The following is a 17,356-nucleotide window of genomic DNA, read 5'->3' on the forward strand; positions in this document are numbered from 1 at the left end:
GTTGCAGCAGTGGACGGCTTCCCGCATTTTGCGATCGTCCCCGCCAGGCCGGCGGCGCCCTCCCCTCCTTCACCCATCTAGACACGGGGTCTCCATCAAGCCAGCAGCACCTGCAATTACGGGACGGCCTTACAGGACCTAACAGTGCACGGCTTCCCGCATTTGCTATCGTCTTCGCCAGGCCGGCGGTGCCCGGCTACCTCCCCTCCATCACCTATCGAGACACCGGGGTCTCTATTTAGCCAGCGGCATCTGCAATCACGGGACGGCCTCACAGGACTACTGTAAGGGTCTTTTCAGCACAACACCCAGCGCGGTAATATCAGCTCCCCCTTTTTTTCATCCTTGCAATTGCATTTCATAATTTTGAATATAAGATATTTATCATTAATTAATGACCTGCTATTATTGCACAGTCATTTAACATGCTGGATGTTAAAAAAATATTTTGTCTGACTAAAGTCAAATCAATGGTTTTCCAGGTTATCAGCTAACCTGTTCCAGCATTACAGTTAAATTAACATCCACAACAATTTTTGTATTCTATATCCTGATTTGTGATTTACTGTATATACACAAGGATAAACGCTGGGATTTGATTTAAACCTCTATACACTTGCTGTTTTAAGATACACCACTGTCAAATTTGCTACAGTTCCCTGTCATCTTTATTGTCTCCTTCTTACATTCAACATCCTGCAGCTGGATACTTTTTACAGCCTGCTGGTTACATTGTCATTTCTTTCTATACTTGGGCTTTGTTTTACGCTCTCTGACACTTTGTGTCTTGCAAATTTCTGAATCTCAATATTATCTCTATTTCCAGCAGTTTTATCTATTTTCATTCATTTCTGTATTTCGTGGACTCTCACCATTGATTCAGGGCTAAGCACCTGTCTAACATTGGCAGCAGATCCATCTGGCTTCCTCTATCTCTAATATCTGTCTTAAATAACTATGTAATTTCGTGGACTCTCATCAGTGATTCCAGAGCTTCCAATTATTGTTCAAATTCCTCTACTATCATACCACACTGGAAACGCCCGAAGCCGTCTGATCTCGGAAGCTAATCAGTGTCGGGCTGGGTCAGTACTCAAATGGGCGACCATTGAGGAATACTCAGTTTAGTAGAGCCCATTGGTCTAGCCCTATAGTGTCTAACACTGACAGATGATTCGCACTGCCACCTTATTTACCACCCTTTATTATCGATAAGATTAACCAGCATCTGGACCGTTGTATATTGAATTTGACACTGACAAGGAACAGGTTATATTGTGGTAGAACGTGCCGTTTAAAAATCTAAACAATTTGTTTATAAACATTTAATCTCCTCTATCAGTCAGAATTTAGTTTTCATTATGTATCAAGTACTTTGTAATATCTCAATATACTATTATCTTCTTTGATCATTATCTTCTTCATGAACCACTTGTTATCTTAATCTTGTTGAATTATTAAAAGTTTATATTTTTAATCTATTCTGATTATTATCTAAAATTAATTTCAAGTCAAAGAGTGCGCCCACAAAAGAGTCTTCTTTTCTTCGTAATTTCATATGTTGAATATTGCTGATACAACACCTGAGCAGGTTGAAGAGGCTTACTTCACTGACCATAAGAAAGCCTCACTAACCTTCCCTGCGTCCAAAGAATTAAATGCTATTTTTGAGAAAGCATGGGAAAACCCGGAGAAAAAATTCCAGATCCCTAGAAGGGTTCTGGTTGCTTTCCCCTTCCCTGAGGATAGGACAAAATGGGAAAACCCACTCATAGTGGACGCGTCTGTATCCAGACTCTCGAAAAAGGTGGTTTTACCTGTTCCAGGATCTACCGCCTTAAAGGATCCGGCTGATCGCAAAATTGATACTACGCTCAAATCCATATACACGGCTTCAGGGGCGATTCTACGTCCCACTATTGCCTGTGTATGGATTTCCAAAGCTATAGTAAATTGGTCAGGCACGTTACTTGAGGATTAGGATACAATGGATAAAAGTGATGTTGAATTGTTTTTATGTAACATTCAGGATTCTGCAGTATTTATGGTAGAATCCACGAAAGACCTTGGTTCAATGGCTGCAGGGATATCTTCCATGTCTGTCTCAGCTCGTAGGGGACTTTGGCTGCACCAGTGCTCTGCCGACGCGGAATCCAGGAGAGGTGTGGAGACCCTACCCTACACAGGTCAGGTTCTCTTTGGGGGAAGCATTGGATGCGTGGATCTCCACGGCTACAGCAGTTAAGTCATCTTTTCTTCCCTCAGCTGCACCTGCTACAAAGAAACCTTTTTCTTCAGCTGCATCACAGTCCTTTCGGGTTGCTAAAACAAGAAAGCCAATCCGTCCAACACCTTCTTTAGAGGAGGTCGACCAAAATCCAAGAAACCTGCTGCTGCGGGTTCCCAGGAACAAAAGCCTGCTTCAGGTACGCCAAAGTCCTCCGCATGACGGTGAACCGCGCGGCCTGGAGGTAGGGTCGGTGGGGGCGAGACTCAGACATTTCAGTCACGTCTGGGTGTCGTCCGGCCTGGATCCCTGGGTACAAGATATTGTGTCCCAGGGGTACCGCCTGGAATTTCAAGATCTCCCTCCTCACCGGTTCTTCAAATCAGGCTTGCCGGCTTTGCCGCCAGACAGGGCTATCCTACAGGGAGCCATCCAGAAGTTGGTGAAGGCACAGGTTATTGTACCAGGTCCCCCCCAGATGCAAAACAAGGGTTACTATTCGAACCTTTTCGTGGTACCGAAACCGGATAGTTCGGTCAGGCCCATTCTGAACTTAAAATCACTAAACCCCTTTCTGAGGGAGTTCAAGTTCAAAATGGAGTCTCTAAGGGCAGTGATATCAGGTCTGGAGGAGGGGAAATTCCTGATATCCCAGGATATCAAGGATGCGTACCACCACATTCCGATATGGCCGCCGCATCAAGCTTATCAGTTCCAGACCCTGCCATTCGGCCTCTCCACAGCACAGAGGGTATTCACCAAGGTGATGGCGGAAATGATGGTTCTCCTCCGCAGACAGGGGGTGAACATAATTCCATATCTGGACGATCTGCTGATTAAGGCATCGTCCAAAGAGAAGCTGTTACAGTCCATAGCTCTCACGACCCAGCTTCTCAGGGAACATGGATGGATCCTGAATCTTCCAAAATCACATTTGGAACCAACCAGGAGGTTGTCGTTTCTGGGAATGATCCTCGACACGGAAGTGCAGAGGGTGTTTCTTCCAGAGGAAAAAGCATTGGTGATACAAACAATGGTCCGGGATGTCCTGAAGCCAGCCCGGGTGTCGGTTCATCAGTGCATTCGCCTTCTGGGGAAGATGCTGGCCTCTTACAAGGCTCTGCAGTACGGGAGATTTCATGCTCGGTCCTTCCAACTGGATCTCCTGGACAAATGGTCGGGATCTCATCTACACATGCACCAGAGCATACGTCTGTTGCCAAAGGCCAGGATCTCACTCCTGTGGTGGCTGCAATTACCTCACCTTCTGGAGGGCCGCAGGTTCGGGATGCAGGACTGGATCCTTCTAACCACAGATGCAAGTCTCACGGGCTGGGGCGCAGTCACTCAAGGGGAAACCTTCCAAGGCAGGTGGTCAAGTCTGGAAGCCGGCCTGCCGATAAACATTCTGGAACTAAGAGCCGTCTACGACGGTCTTCTCCAAGCGGCCCATCTTCTGAGAAATCGGGCCATTCAAGTGCAGTCGGACAATGTTACGACAGTCGCTTACATAAACCGACAGGACGGAACGAAGAGCAGAGCTGCAATGTCAGAGGTAACAAAAATCATCCTCTGGGCGGAAAAACATGCATTGGCGCTGTCGGCAATCTTCATTCTGGGAGTAGACAACTGGGAAGCGGACTTCCTCAGCAGACACTATCTCCATCCAGGAGAGTGGGGTCGCCATCCGGGGGTGTTCAAGGAGGTAACAGATCTTTGGGGTGTACCCAAAATAGACATGATGACCTCTCATCTCAACAAGAAGCTTCAGCGATATTGTTCCAGGTCGAGGGACCCGCAAGCAGTGGCGGTGGACGCCCTAGTGACTCCGTGGGTGTTCCAGTCGGTGTACGTGTTTCCTCCACTTCCACTCATTCCAAGAGTGCTAAAACTCATAAGGAGAACAAGAGTTTAGGCAATCCTCATTGCTCCGACCTGGCCAGGAAGGGTTTGGTATGCGGATCTACTGCTAGAAGAGCCGAGGCCTCTTCCTATTCTGGAAGACCTGCTGCAGCAGGGGACGTTCACTTATCAAGACTTACCGCGGCTGCGTTTGACGGCATGGAGGTTGAACGTCAGATATTAGCAGGTGTGGATATGGGCCTGATATTAGGTTCCATAAAGGTCCAGATTTCGGTCCTATCCATTTTCTTCCAGAAACAGTTGGCTGCCCTCCCTGAGGTTCAGACCTTTTTGAAGGGAGTTCTGCACATCCAACCTCCCTTTGTGCCACCTACGGCGCCCTGGGATCTTAACATGGTGTTGCAGTTCCTCCAGTCGGACTGATTTGAGCCTCTACAGGAGGTTGAGATCAAGTTTCTCACGTGGAAGGCTGTCACTTTGTTGGCCTTGGCTTCTGCTAGACGTGTGTCGGAGTTGGGGGCTTTGTCATGTAAAAGCCCATACTTGATCTTTCATGACGAAAGAGCTGAGCTCCGGACACGTCCGCATTTCATATCAACCAACCTATTGTGGTACCAGTTGCTACAGACTCCTCAGTTTCATCAAAGTCCTTAGATGTTGCGAGGGCTCTAAAAATCTATGTGAAGAGGACTGCTCGTCACAGTAAATCGGACTCTGTTTGTCCTGTATGATCCCAAGAAACTTGGGTGTCCTGCTTCTAAGCAGACAATCTCTCGCTGGATCAGGTTCACTATCCAGCATGCGTATTCTATGGCAGGATTGCCGTGTCCTACGTCTGTTAAGGCCCACTCTACTCGTAAGGGTGGGTTCTTCCTGGGCGGCTGCCTGGGGTGTCTCGACTTTACAGCTTTGCCGAGCGGCTACTTGGTCGGGGTCGAACACGTTTGCAAAGTTTTACAAGTTCGATACTTTGGCCTCTGAGGATCTGATGTTTGGTCCATCAGTTCTGCAGGAGACTCCGCGCTCTCCCTCCCGTTCTGGGAGCTTTGGTACATAGACTAACAAAGGAGAGAAAGAAGGCTCTGGTGTGGGCACACTCTATGTAAGGAAAAGAAGTTCCTATAATGTATGTAGAATATTGGAAAATGTTAAAACGTAACTTTTATTGGTAGAAATATAATCACAAATTACCCACCTAAACGATCCAAAAGAATGAAAAAAATGAATTTTTTTTTAAAATGTTCTGGTCTCTTCAATTGAAGAGTGATTGGAAAGGTTTGTAGACACGAAATTGTCATACCACCATTTCCCCTGACCAGTACAGATAACTTTGGTACATACCCATGGTACTAATGTGGACCCCAGCATCCTGTAGGACGTAAGAGAAAATAGGATTTTAATTACCTACCGGTAAATCCTTTTCTCGTAGTCCGTAGAGGATGCTGGGCGCCCGTCCAGCGCTTCGTGATCCTGCAGTGGTTACTTATTTCAGTACTGCTTAGTTCTTGGTACAGTAAGTACTGTTTTGTTACTTGGTAAGTAATATTGTTTAGCCATTGCTGATGTTTCAAGCTAGTTAGCTTGGTTTGCCTTGTGTGTGAGCTGGTGTGAATCTCGCCACTATCTGTGTAAAATCCTTCTCTCGAAGATGTCAGACTCCTCTGGCACAGTTTCTAGACTGAGTCTGGTAGGAGGGGCATAGAGGGAGGAGCCAGCCCACACTCTCAAACTCTTAAAGTGCCAATGGCTCCTAGTGGACCCGTCTATTGGTACTAATGTGGACCCCAGCATCCTCTACGGACTACGAGAAAAGGATTTACCGGTAGGTAATTAAAATCCTATTATCACTGACATGACAAAGCCATCACTTCCAATAAATAGATATAGCTTTTCTTGCAGCCTGCACAAATACGGTCGAAGTTTTAGGCTTGACAGGACACCTTGCAACGGGAAACAAACTAAGCAGGGACTTGGGCCACATTAGCAGTGAACTGTAGATCTGGAAAACTAGAGTAAAGTAATAACATCCACATCAGAAACCTTGCGGAATCAACTGCACAAAATGCCTTAGAACCCTACTTACACGGTTTATTTCCCTTGATCTTGCAAGACCCTTACTGTCATGATCCATCATGGATTTGATCCCAAAAAAATTGTGTTCTTCAAATTGCATGTTGTAGCAAGGTATATTCTATATGAAAAATGTAATTTGAGTGGGGATGTGTGATGTACAACTAGTTATGAATAAGCCATTTTTCTATGTATCTCTGTCCCATGTATATTCTGTATGGAAATGTAATTTGTAAAATTATACATCAGATGACCAGGCTGCAATTAACTGGCCAGAGTGTACACTGTTTGTGAAGAGATGTTTACTATAAACGGCAGGGGGTTGTTGCTATAGGCCAAAGATGCTTAGTCTGAAGAAGGTGTTGAATCTATTTCCTGGCCAAAGCCATAATATTCAAGACCCTTAAGCTTCAAACAGATTGAAGCAAGTAAGTAAATGCCCATGGGGGTGTGGCAGGGAAACTCCTCAAATCCTAAATACAGCCAATTAATTTTGGTTTTTGAAGGGTTAAAATCCACAAGGGTGGGTGTTATAAGTAGTTGCTGCTGCGATAAATATACCTGTTTAAGGTGGATCCAGTGTGCACTCTTTGGGGACAACCAAGCATTGAGGGCGCCCCATACTTCCTATCTATGTGAGCCTACACAATGGAATTCCTAAGGTCTTTTTGGTAAATTCTGGAACTTGTGAAATTTAATTATTTTGTTTCTCTCAGAAATCATAATCTGTGTGTATATTCAAATATAATCATATATACTTTGTCATATATACTATGACTTATCCAGTCAGGATCCTGGCAAAAGAAATACTGATGCCGGAATCCTGACACTACTCAGAATGCCGACACCCCGAACAGGGTCACAAGCCCCGCACCGGGATCCCGAACAAACATCTGCTGACCATTCTGACATGTAAGCCGGAAGGGGGGGGGGGGTTGGTTAGGCTGTTAGGTTTAGGCACCACAGGGCAGGGTTAGGCTGTAGGGGAAGGGGGATAGAGGATTAGGTTTATACTGCTTAAAGGGAGGGTTTTATTATTATGAGCGTCTCAATTAACCTTACTTTAACTGTGTAATATTTACTGCTATGTCATCTATGCTTTGGATGTGCGGCTTTGATGGATGGACATCTGTACTCAAGAGAGAGTTGTATGTCACTCACTCTGCTTCTGACTGGATGCAATGGATTATTTCCCCGTAAAATGCCCCTCTTCTGGTCTCTCCCTCATGGCCTAATGCAGACTCAAAATACATACCACGGTATTATTTTATGCATCATGTCACAACCGCACTTTTTACCCAAGAACGCTATGAGTTTAGCCACAGTTGGTTTGTGTTCGCCTGGCAGAGATTAGAACGATATCTATCACCCAGCCACCACCTTCCTCCACACTCTACTCTATACTCTGAATTTACTAATTTACCACTAGCATCCCTCGACTCCAGCACAGTAGGTGTTGCAAGATTGTCCGCCACACCTCCTTGGACTTACTGGGCCTAGCACCTCTTATTTACTTAGAGGATTAGCCCACTCTAAACTTTCTGACCAAAAATTCTCCTCACTCTCTTCTCTCCTTACCCTGAGTGAGCTGACGGGTTTAAATCCAACACCACCATGTCCATAGCTACTATAGCTGTTAAGAGCCTCACTCCCCAGGGGCAAAGATCCCTCCTCCACACTTTGATCTATACAAGAAACACATTTCCAACAAAATCTTCCCTGTGGTGTTTTATTCCTCTGGTTTGAAAAAAAGCAATGGAGTTGCCATACTATTTCGTTGCATGTTGCCCCTTGCCCTGGACTTGATAGTCACTGGCGATATATCATCCTCACAGGCAAACTGGGTCACTTCCTCTTGTGTTTTTGCCAGTTTTCCAGTGTTTGGGAGCAAATGGTCGATTGTCATTTGCTCTCATCCATTAGATTGTCATTCCAACCAGCCAGCTCTGGCAGGTTATCTCAGATAATTGTATAGTGTATGCCCAGCTTTACCTGTGGAGCTTTTAAATGTGTTGGACAGTAAAAAATACACCTGTGCACCAACTAGATCTGGAAAATATGCACTGTTGTAGAAGTTCCTGAGGACTAGAGTTGGAAAACACTGCTTTAACTTGTTATTTGCAACTCTCCACAAACACAATAGATTACTCCTAGAGTCTGGGTGATTTGACACATGTCGCACACTTAAACCCAATCTTCAGGGATTATGCCTTCTTTTCTTGCCCACATCATAAAATACCTAAATTCCAAGAAAAAGTAAAGCTGTACAATCTGACTTTTACTACAATTTCTGATATTCCATATGCTTGTCCTGGTTTGGTAGGCCCATAAGGTTGTCAGGGGACAATTAGTTAAGCATCCTATTGCAATAAACAGATATTTGCCCTGTTTAACCTTCTCATGGTGATTATCTTTGTTCAATTGTGGTTACTTTCTGTTCACTTGGACTTTGCTTATTTCGTTTTTTGAGTGCTGTTACTTTCATTGTACATCCATTTAAAATAAGAATTTACTTACCGATAATTCTATTTCTCATAGTCCGTAGTGGATGCTGGGGACTCCGAAAGGACCATGGGGATTAGCGGCTCCGCAGGAGACTGGGCACAAAGTAAAAGCTTTAGGACTAGCTGGTGTGCACTGGCTCCTCCCCCTATGACCCTCCTCCAAGCCTCAGTTAGGATACTGTGCCCGGACGAGCGTACACAATAAGGAAGGATTTTGAATCCCGGGTAAGACTCATACCAGCCACACCAATCACACCGTACAACTTGTGATCTGAACCCAGTTAACAGCATGATAACAGAAGGAGCCTCTGAAAAGATGGCTCACAACAACAATAACCCGATTTTTGTAACAATAACTATGTACAAGTAATGCAGACAATCCGCACTTGGGATGGGCGCCCAGCATCCACTACGGACTATGAGAAATAGAATTATCGGTAAGTAAATTCTTATTTTCTCTAACGTCCTAGTGGATGCTGGGGACTCCGAAAGGACCATGGGGATTATACCAAAGCTCCCAAACGGGCGGGAGAGTGCGGATGACTCTGCAGCACCGAATGAGAGAACTCCAGGTCCTCCTCAGCCAGGGTATCAAATTTGTAGAATTTAGCAAACGTGTTTGCCCCTGACCAAGTAGCTGCTCGGCAAAGTTGTAAAGCCGAGACCCCTCGGGCAGCCGACCAAGATGAGCCCACTTTCCGTGTGGAATGGGCTTTTACAGATTTTGGCTGTGGCAGGCCTGCCACAGAATGTGCAAGCTGAATTGTACTACAAATCCAACGAGCAACCGTCTGCTTAGAAGCAGGAGCACCCAGCTTGCTGGGTGCATACAGGACAAACAGCGAGTCAGATTTTCTGACTCCAGCCGTCCTGGAAACATATATTTTCAGGGCCCTGACTACGTCCAGCAACTTGGAATCCTCCAAGTCCCTAGTAGCCGCAGGCACCACAATAGGTTGGTTTAAGTGAAATGCTGAAAACACCTTAGGGAGAAATTGAGGACGAGTCCTCAATTCTGCCCTGTCCGTATGAAAAATTAGGTAAGGGCTTTTATAGGATAAAGCCGCCAATTCTGATACACGCCTGGCTGAAGCCAGGGCTAACAGCATTACCACTTTCCATGTGAGATATTTCAAGTCCACAGTGGTGAGTGGTTCAAACCAATGTGATTTTAGGAATCCCAACACTACATTGAAATCCCAAGGTGCCACTGAAGGCCCAAAAGGAGGCTGTATATGCAGTACTCCCTTGACAAACGTCTGAACTTCAGGAACAGAAGCTAGTTCTTTTTGGAAGAATATCGACAGGGCCGAAATTTGAACCTTAATGGACCCTAATTTGAGGCCCATAGACAGTCCTGTTTGCAGGAAATGCAGGAATCGACCCAGTTGAAATTCCTCTGTAGGGGCCTTCCTGGCCTCGCACCACGCAACATATTTACGCCAAATACGGTGATAATGTTGTACGGTTACATCCTTCCTGGCTTTGATCAGGGTAGGGATGACTTCATCCGGAATGCCTTTTTCCTTCAGGATCCGGCGTTCAACCGCCATGCCGTCAAACGCAGCCGCGGTAAGTCTTGGAACAGACATGGTCCCTGCTGGAGCAGGTCCTGTCTTAGAGGTAGAGGCCACGGGTCTTCCGTGAGCATCTCTTGAATTTCCGGGTACCAAGTCCTTCTTGGCCAATCCGGAGCCACGAGTATAGTCTTTACTCCTCTCCTTCTTATGATTCTCAGTACTTTTGGTATGAGAGGAAGAGGAGGGAACACATACACTGACCGGTACACCCACGGTGTTACCAGAGCGTCCACAGCTGTTGCCTGAGGGTCCCTTGACCTGGAGCAATATCTGTCCAGTGTTTTGTTGAGGCGAGACGCCATCATGTCCACCCTTGGTTTTTCCCAACGGTTTACAATCATGTGGAAGACTTCTGGGTGAAGTCCCCACTCCCCCGGGTGAAGATCGTGTCTGCTGAGGAAGTCTGCTTCCCAGTTGTCCACTCCCGGAATGAACACTGCTGACAGTGCTATCATATGATTTTCCGCCCAGCGAAGAATCCTTGCCACTTCCGTCATTGCCCTCCTGCTTCTTGTGCCGCCCTGTCTGTTTACGTGGGCGACTGCCGTGATGTTGTCCGACTGGATCAATACTGGCTGACCCTGAAGCAGAGGCCTTGCCTGACTTAGGGCATTGTAAATGGCCCTTAGTTCCAGGATATTTATGTGAAGTGACGTTTCCATGCTTGACCACAAGCCCTGGAAATTTTTTCCCTGTGTGACTGCTCCCCAGCCTCTCAGGCTGGCATCCGTGGTCACCAGGACCCAATCCTGAATGCCGAATCTGCGGCCCTCTAGGAGATGAGCACTCTGTAACCACCACAGGAGAGACACCCTTGTCCTTGGAGACAGGGTTATCCGCTGATGCATTTGAAGATGCGATCCGGACCATTTGTCTAGCAGATCCAACTGAAAAGTTCTTGCGTGGAATCTGCCGAATGGAATCGCTTCGTAAGAAGCCACCATCTTTCCCAGGACCCTTGTGCACTGATGCACTGACACCTGGCCTGGTCTTAGGAGTTTCCTGACTAGGTCGGATAACTCCCTGGCTTTCTCTTCCGGGAGAAACACCTTTTTCTGTACTGTGTCCAGAATCATCCCTAGGAACAGCAGACGTGTCGTCGGAATCAGCTGCGATTTTGGAATATTTAGAATCCATCCGTGCTGTCGTAGTACTATTTGAGATAGTGCTACTCCGACCTCTAACTGTTCTCTGGACCTTGCCCTTATCAGGAGATCGTCCAAGTAAGGGATAATTAAGACGCCTTTTCTTCTAAGAAGAATCATCATTTCGGCCATTACCTTGGTAAAGACCCGGGGTGCCGTGGACAATCCAAACGGCAGCGTCTGAAACTGATAGTGACAGTTCTGTACCACAAACCTGAGGTACCCTTGGTGAGAAGGGCAAATTGGGACATGGTGGTAAGCATCCTTGATGTCCAGAGACACCATGTAGTCCCCTTCTTCCAGGTTCGCTATCACTGCTCTGAGTGACTCCATCTTGAACTTGAACCTTTTTATGTAAGTGTTCAAGGCTTTCAGATTTAAAATGGGTCTCACCGAGCCGTCCGGCTTCGGTACCACAAACAGCGTGGAGTAATACCCCTTTTCCTGTTGTAGGAGGGGTACCTTGATTATCACTTGCTGGGAATACAGCTTGTGAATGGCTTCCAATACCGCCTCCCTGTCGGGGGTAGACGTTGGTAAAGCAGACTTCAGGAACCGGCGAGGGGGAGACGTCTCGAATTCCAATTTGTACCCCTGAGATACTACCTGCAGGATCCAGGGGTCCACTTGCGAGTGAGCCCACTGTGCGCTGAAAATCTTGAGACGGGCCCCCACCGTGCCTGAGTCCGCTTGTAAGGCCCCAGCGTCATTCTGAGGATTTGGCAGAAGCGGGGGAGGGCTTCTGTTCGTGGGAAGAAGCTGTCTGTTGCAGTCTTTTTCCCCTTCCTCTGCCCCGGGGCAGATATGAGTGGCCTTTTGCCCGCTTGCCCTTACGGGGACGAAAGGACTGAGCCTGAAAAGACGGTATCTTTTTCTGCTGCGAGGTGACTTGGGGTAAAAAGGTGGATTTCCCAGCCGTTGCCGTGGCCCCCAGGTCCGATAGACCGCCCCCAAATAACTCCTCCCCTTTATACGGCAATACTTCCATATGCCGTTTGGAATCCGCATCCCCTGACCACTGTCGCGTCCATAATCCTCTTCTGGCAGAAATGGACATCGCACTTACTCTTGATGCCAGAGTGCAAATGTCTCTCTGTGCATCTCGCATATATAGGAATGCATCCTTTAAATGCTCTATAGTCAATAATATATTGTCCCTGTCCAGGGTATCAATATTTTCAGTCAGGGAATCCGACCAAGCCACCCCAGCACTGCACATCCAGGCTGAGGCGATTGCTGGTCGTAGTATAATACCAGTATGTGTGTATATACTCTTAAGGATATTTTCCAGCTTTCTATCAGCTGGTTCCTTTAGGGTGGCCGTATCAGGAGACGGTAACGCCACTTGTTTTGATAAGCGTGTGAGCGCCTTATCCACTCTAGGGGGTGTTTCCCAACGCGCCCTAACCTCTGGCGGGAAAGGGTATAATGCCAATAATTTTTTAGAAATTAGCAGTTTCTTATCGGGGGAAACCCACGCTTCATCACACACCTCATTCAATTCATCTGATTCGGGAAAAACTACGGGTAGTTTTTTCACACCCCACATAATACCCTTTTTTGTGGTACTTGTAGTATCAGAAATGTTCAAAACCTCCTTCATTGCCGTGATCATGTAACGTGTGGCCCTACTGGAAAATACGTTTGTTTCCTCACCGTCGACACTGGAGTCAGTGTCCGTGTCAGTGTCTGTATCGACCTGAGGTAACGGGCGTTTTATAGCCCCTGACGGTGTTTGAGACGCCTGTACAGGTATCAACTGATTTGCCGGCTGTCTCATGTCGTCAACAGTCTTTTGTAAAGTGCCGACACTATCACGTAATTCTTTCCATAAGACCATCCAGTCAGGTGTCGACTCCCTAGGGGGTGACATCACTAACACAGGCAATTGCTCCGCCTCCACACCATTTTCCTCCTCATACATGTCGACACAGCGTACCGACACACAGCACACACACAGGGAATGCTCTGATAGAGGACAGGACCCCACTAGCCCTTTGGGGAGACAGAGGGAGAGTTTGCCAGCACACACCAGAGCGCTATATATATATATATATATATAGGGATAACCTTATATAAGTGTTTTTCCCTAATATAGCTGCTGTATATATTAATATGCCAATTTAGTGCCCCCCCTCTCTTGTTTTACCCTGTTTCTGTTGTGCAGGACTGCAGGGGAGAGTCAGGGAGCCTTCCTCCAACGGAGCTGTGAGGAAAAAATGGCGCTTGTGTGCTGAGGAGATAGGCTCCGCCCCTTTTTCGGCGGCCTTTCTCCCGCTTTTTTGTGGAAAACTGGCAGGGGTTAAATACATCCATATAGCCCAGGAGCTATATGTAATGTATTTTTAGCCATTTAAGGTATTTTCATTGCGTCCCAAGGCGCCCCCCCCAGCGCCCTGCACCCTCAGTGACCGGAGTGTGAAGTGTGCTGAGAGCAATGGCGCACAGCTGCGGTGCTGTGCGCTACCTTATTGAAGACAGGACGTCTTCTGCTGCCGATTTTCCGGACCTCTTCACTCTTCTGGCTCTGTAACGGGGCCGGCGGCGCGGCTCCGGGACCCATCCATGGCTGGGCCTGTGATCGTCCCTCTGGAGCTAATGTCCAGTAGCCTAAGAAGCCCAATCCACTCTGCACGCAGGTGAGTTCGCTTCTTCTCCCCATAGTCCCTCGATGCAGTGAGCCTGTTGCCAGCAGGTCTCACTGAAAATAAAAAAACCTATTTAAACTTTTACTCTAAGCAGCTCAGGAGAGCCACCTAGATTGCACCCTTCTCGTTCGGGCACAAAATCTTAACTGAGGCTTGGAGGAGGGTCATAGGGGGAGGAGCCAGTGCACACCAGGTAGTCCTAAAGCTTTTACTTTGTGCCCAGTCTCCTGCGGAGCCGCTAATCCCCATGGTCCTTTCGGAGTCCCCAGCATCCACTAGGACGTTAGAGAAAATAAAAAGATTTAGGGGCCTATTTATCACCATCCGCATCCAGGATGCGGATGACAGGTGACAAAATCGCCCCAACTCGCACTGCGATAATTGATTACATTGCAGGGATTTATCCATTATCGCATGCAGGAACAGAGCTTTGCGGTCAAGCTCTGTCCCTGCGATGCCTCTTCGCGGCATCATCAGGGTATTCATCGCCCGGTCGACCCCCCCCCCCTGTTGCGACTACCCCCACGCACCGCGTACCCCCCCAGAAGATCAATATACTCCCCTGTCCAGGGAGCCGGTCCGCGCTGCTTCAGGAGTTTGCCGGGCGTACCTTCTCCTGCTCTGTGACTCCCGGTGCTGTAAAGTGCGCTGCCGTTTTACAGCGCCACTTTACTGCATCGGAGTCACAGCGCAGCATATGGGGGACCCGGCAGCGCTCACCAGAGCAGCGGACACTGGCTCCCTGGACAGGTGAGGGGTTTTTTTTTTTGTACACTGTGATCAGCTTGTGTGTCCATCGGACACACAGAGCAGATCACTGGAGCTGGGTCCCCGCTCCGCTTTCTCGGCCAGAGGCAGAGAAAGCTGGGCAAAGGGGTGCTTATCGCAGTGCTGCGCTGTGCACTCGCTAGCCTTAGCTGGCGAGATTATCACAGGGCACACTGCGATATTTTTTCACATTTTTTTTTTTTTTGTAAATTTGCCCACATCACATTTCCCATTATAAGTATGGGGTATGCGATGTGGGTTACTAAAAAAAAAGTAGTGATGAGCGGGTTCGGTTTTACCCGGTTCTCAAAACGGCATCTTATTGGCTCACGGATGTCACGTGTTTTGGATAGCCAATAAGATGCCGTTTTGAGAACCGAGTAAAACCGAATCCGCTCATCACTAAAAAAAAATGAAAAAAGGGTTTGGAGCAGTTTTTCACGAAAACTGTTCCAAATGCCCTTTAATACATTTAGGTGATAATAAAATAATGTTCATCAACCGACCCCTTAAACTGTACATATTTATATTAAACACCACCTGGAATTAAAACAAACTTGTGCAATAGGATTTAAGTACATATGTTAAGAAAAATTAAAGCTAACGTCAACTATCAGATGTGCACACTGACTGACCTTTAATTTATACTATTAGGACAAGCAATCATTTTCTGGAAGCCCAATAACAGCAGCTTATCAACTTAATTCATAACTGCTTGTTTACATGTGAGGGTTAAGTTGCCTGCAGATCCCTCCGGACTTCCGCCTCATGTCACATTGTCACCTGCCAGACACAGCCGTTGCCCAGCACATAGCATAACCAACTGCGGTTCAAGCCTCAATTTAGTTCTCTTGTCCAATTTGTCCGTACGCAGCTTCTGCTGGTTCACCATTGGTTGGATTACTTTAGCCGGCCTATTTGTGTGACGCTTGAGTGGCTGATTGGCTGGTTAGATTTGCCCCGAAGACGGAATCTTCTGGAAAGCCAAAACTGACCGACATCTTTTTGTATTGTGTACAGTACAACACATACGTATTGCTGCAGAGACTGTGGAGCAGGTGAGTGAGACAGTCAGGCTATTCAATACCTTGTCTTGGTGACAGGTGGCCACATTATATAGCAGCTCGTATGTGAGCACGATCTCTTGGAGTATTTATTTGTGTCCATAGTGCATCCGTATGTCCGTAGTGTTGGCTATGGCGTGCTGCGGAAGCGGCTGCCGAGATGTTAGTGCTGCCAGTCCCTCTAGCTGTTGGGCGGGCACTCATAGGATGCCCGAGCTTTAGAGGTATGTGTCTATAGCAGTTTTTCTCTAACGTCCTAGAGGATGCTGGGACTCCGTAAGGACCATGGGGATAGACGGGCTCCGCAGGAGACATGGGCACTTTAAGAAAGACTTTGACTCTGGGTGTGCACTGGCTCCTCCCTCTACGCCCCTCCTCCAGACCTCAGTTTGATACTGTACCCAGAGGAGCTGGGTGCATTTCAGGAGATCTCCCGAGTTTCCTGTAAGAAAGCATTTTTGTTGGGTTTTTTATTTTCAGGGAGCTCTGCTGGCAACAGACTCCCTGCATCAAGGGACTGAGGAGAGAGAAACAGACCCACTTCTCTGAGTTTCAGGGCTCTGTTTCTTAGGCTACTGGACACCATTAGCTCCAGAGGGATCGGTACGCAGGTCTTGCCCTCGCCGTCCGTCCCAGAGCCGCGCCGCCGTCCTCCTCGCAGAGCCGGAAGATAGAAGGGGTCTGGGACTCAGGGTCGACACACCTTAGGTCGACGCCAATTGGTCGACACACCTTAGGTCGACATGGACAAAAGGTCGACAGGAACAAGGTCGACATGGAAAAAGGTCGACATGAGTTTTTTATGTTTTTTTGGTGTCGTTTTCTTCGTAGAGTGACCGGGAACCCCAATTAGTGCACCGCGTCCCCTCGCATGGCTCGCTTCGCTCGCCATGCTTCGGGCATGGTGCCTTCGCTCCGCTTCGCTCGGCACACTTTACCGTTTCAATCATAGTCCACGTGGATCGTTAAGTATGAAAAGGTTCAAAAAAAGAATAAAATCGTGAAAAACTCATGTCGACCTTTTTCCATGTCGACCTTGTTCCTGTCGACCTTTTGTCCATGTCGACCTAAGGTGTCGACCAATTGGCGTCGACCTAAGGTGTGTCGACCTGGAGTCCGGATACCGATAGAAGCCGGGTGAGTATGTGAGGAAAAGATCATCACAGGCGGCAGAAGATTTCAGATTCTTCACGGAGGTAACGCACAGCACTGCAGCTGTGCGACATTGCTCCCATTCACCTCACACACATCGGTCACTGTTTGGGCGCAGGGGGGGGGCGCCCTGGGCATCAATTTAAACCTCCTATATGGCATATAAGTGTATATACATGTACAGCTGGGCACTGTACATGTATATAGAGAGCCCCCGCCATAATTTTAATTATTTCGAGCGGGACAGAAGCCCGCTGCCGAGGGGGCGGGGCTTCTCCCTCAGCACTCACCAGCGCCATCTGTTCTCCACAGCACCGCTGAGAGGTAGCTCCCTG

At 47.5% G+C, this 17,356-nt stretch overlaps 1 protein-coding gene and 1 pseudogene across 4 annotated transcripts in view; both read left to right on the forward strand.

Moving 5' to 3' along the window:
* Positions 1-1,015: 1,015 nt before the first annotated feature.
* On the forward strand, positions 1,016-1,134 carry LOC134944493 (5S ribosomal RNA; annotated as a pseudogene).
* A 14,457-nt stretch (positions 1,135-15,591) lies between these two features.
* Positions 15,592-17,356, forward strand: part of RBM23 (RNA binding motif protein 23) — a 298,094-nt gene continuing 296,329 nt past the window's right edge. For 2 of the 4 annotated variants that reach the window (XM_063913567.1, XM_063913569.1), the window contains exon 1: positions 15,594-15,863. The gene's annotated coding sequence lies outside the window, so the exon portion shown is untranslated. Of the gene's footprint in view, positions 15,864-17,356 lie in introns of all 4 variants that reach the window. The other 2 variants (XM_063913568.1, XM_063913570.1) reach the window with 2 other exon arrangements.

Source organism: Pseudophryne corroboree, chromosome 1, assembly GCF_028390025.1.
Source record: "Pseudophryne corroboree isolate aPseCor3 chromosome 1, aPseCor3.hap2, whole genome shotgun sequence".
In the NCBI taxonomy this organism is placed as follows: domain Eukaryota; kingdom Metazoa; phylum Chordata; class Amphibia; order Anura; family Myobatrachidae; genus Pseudophryne; species Pseudophryne corroboree.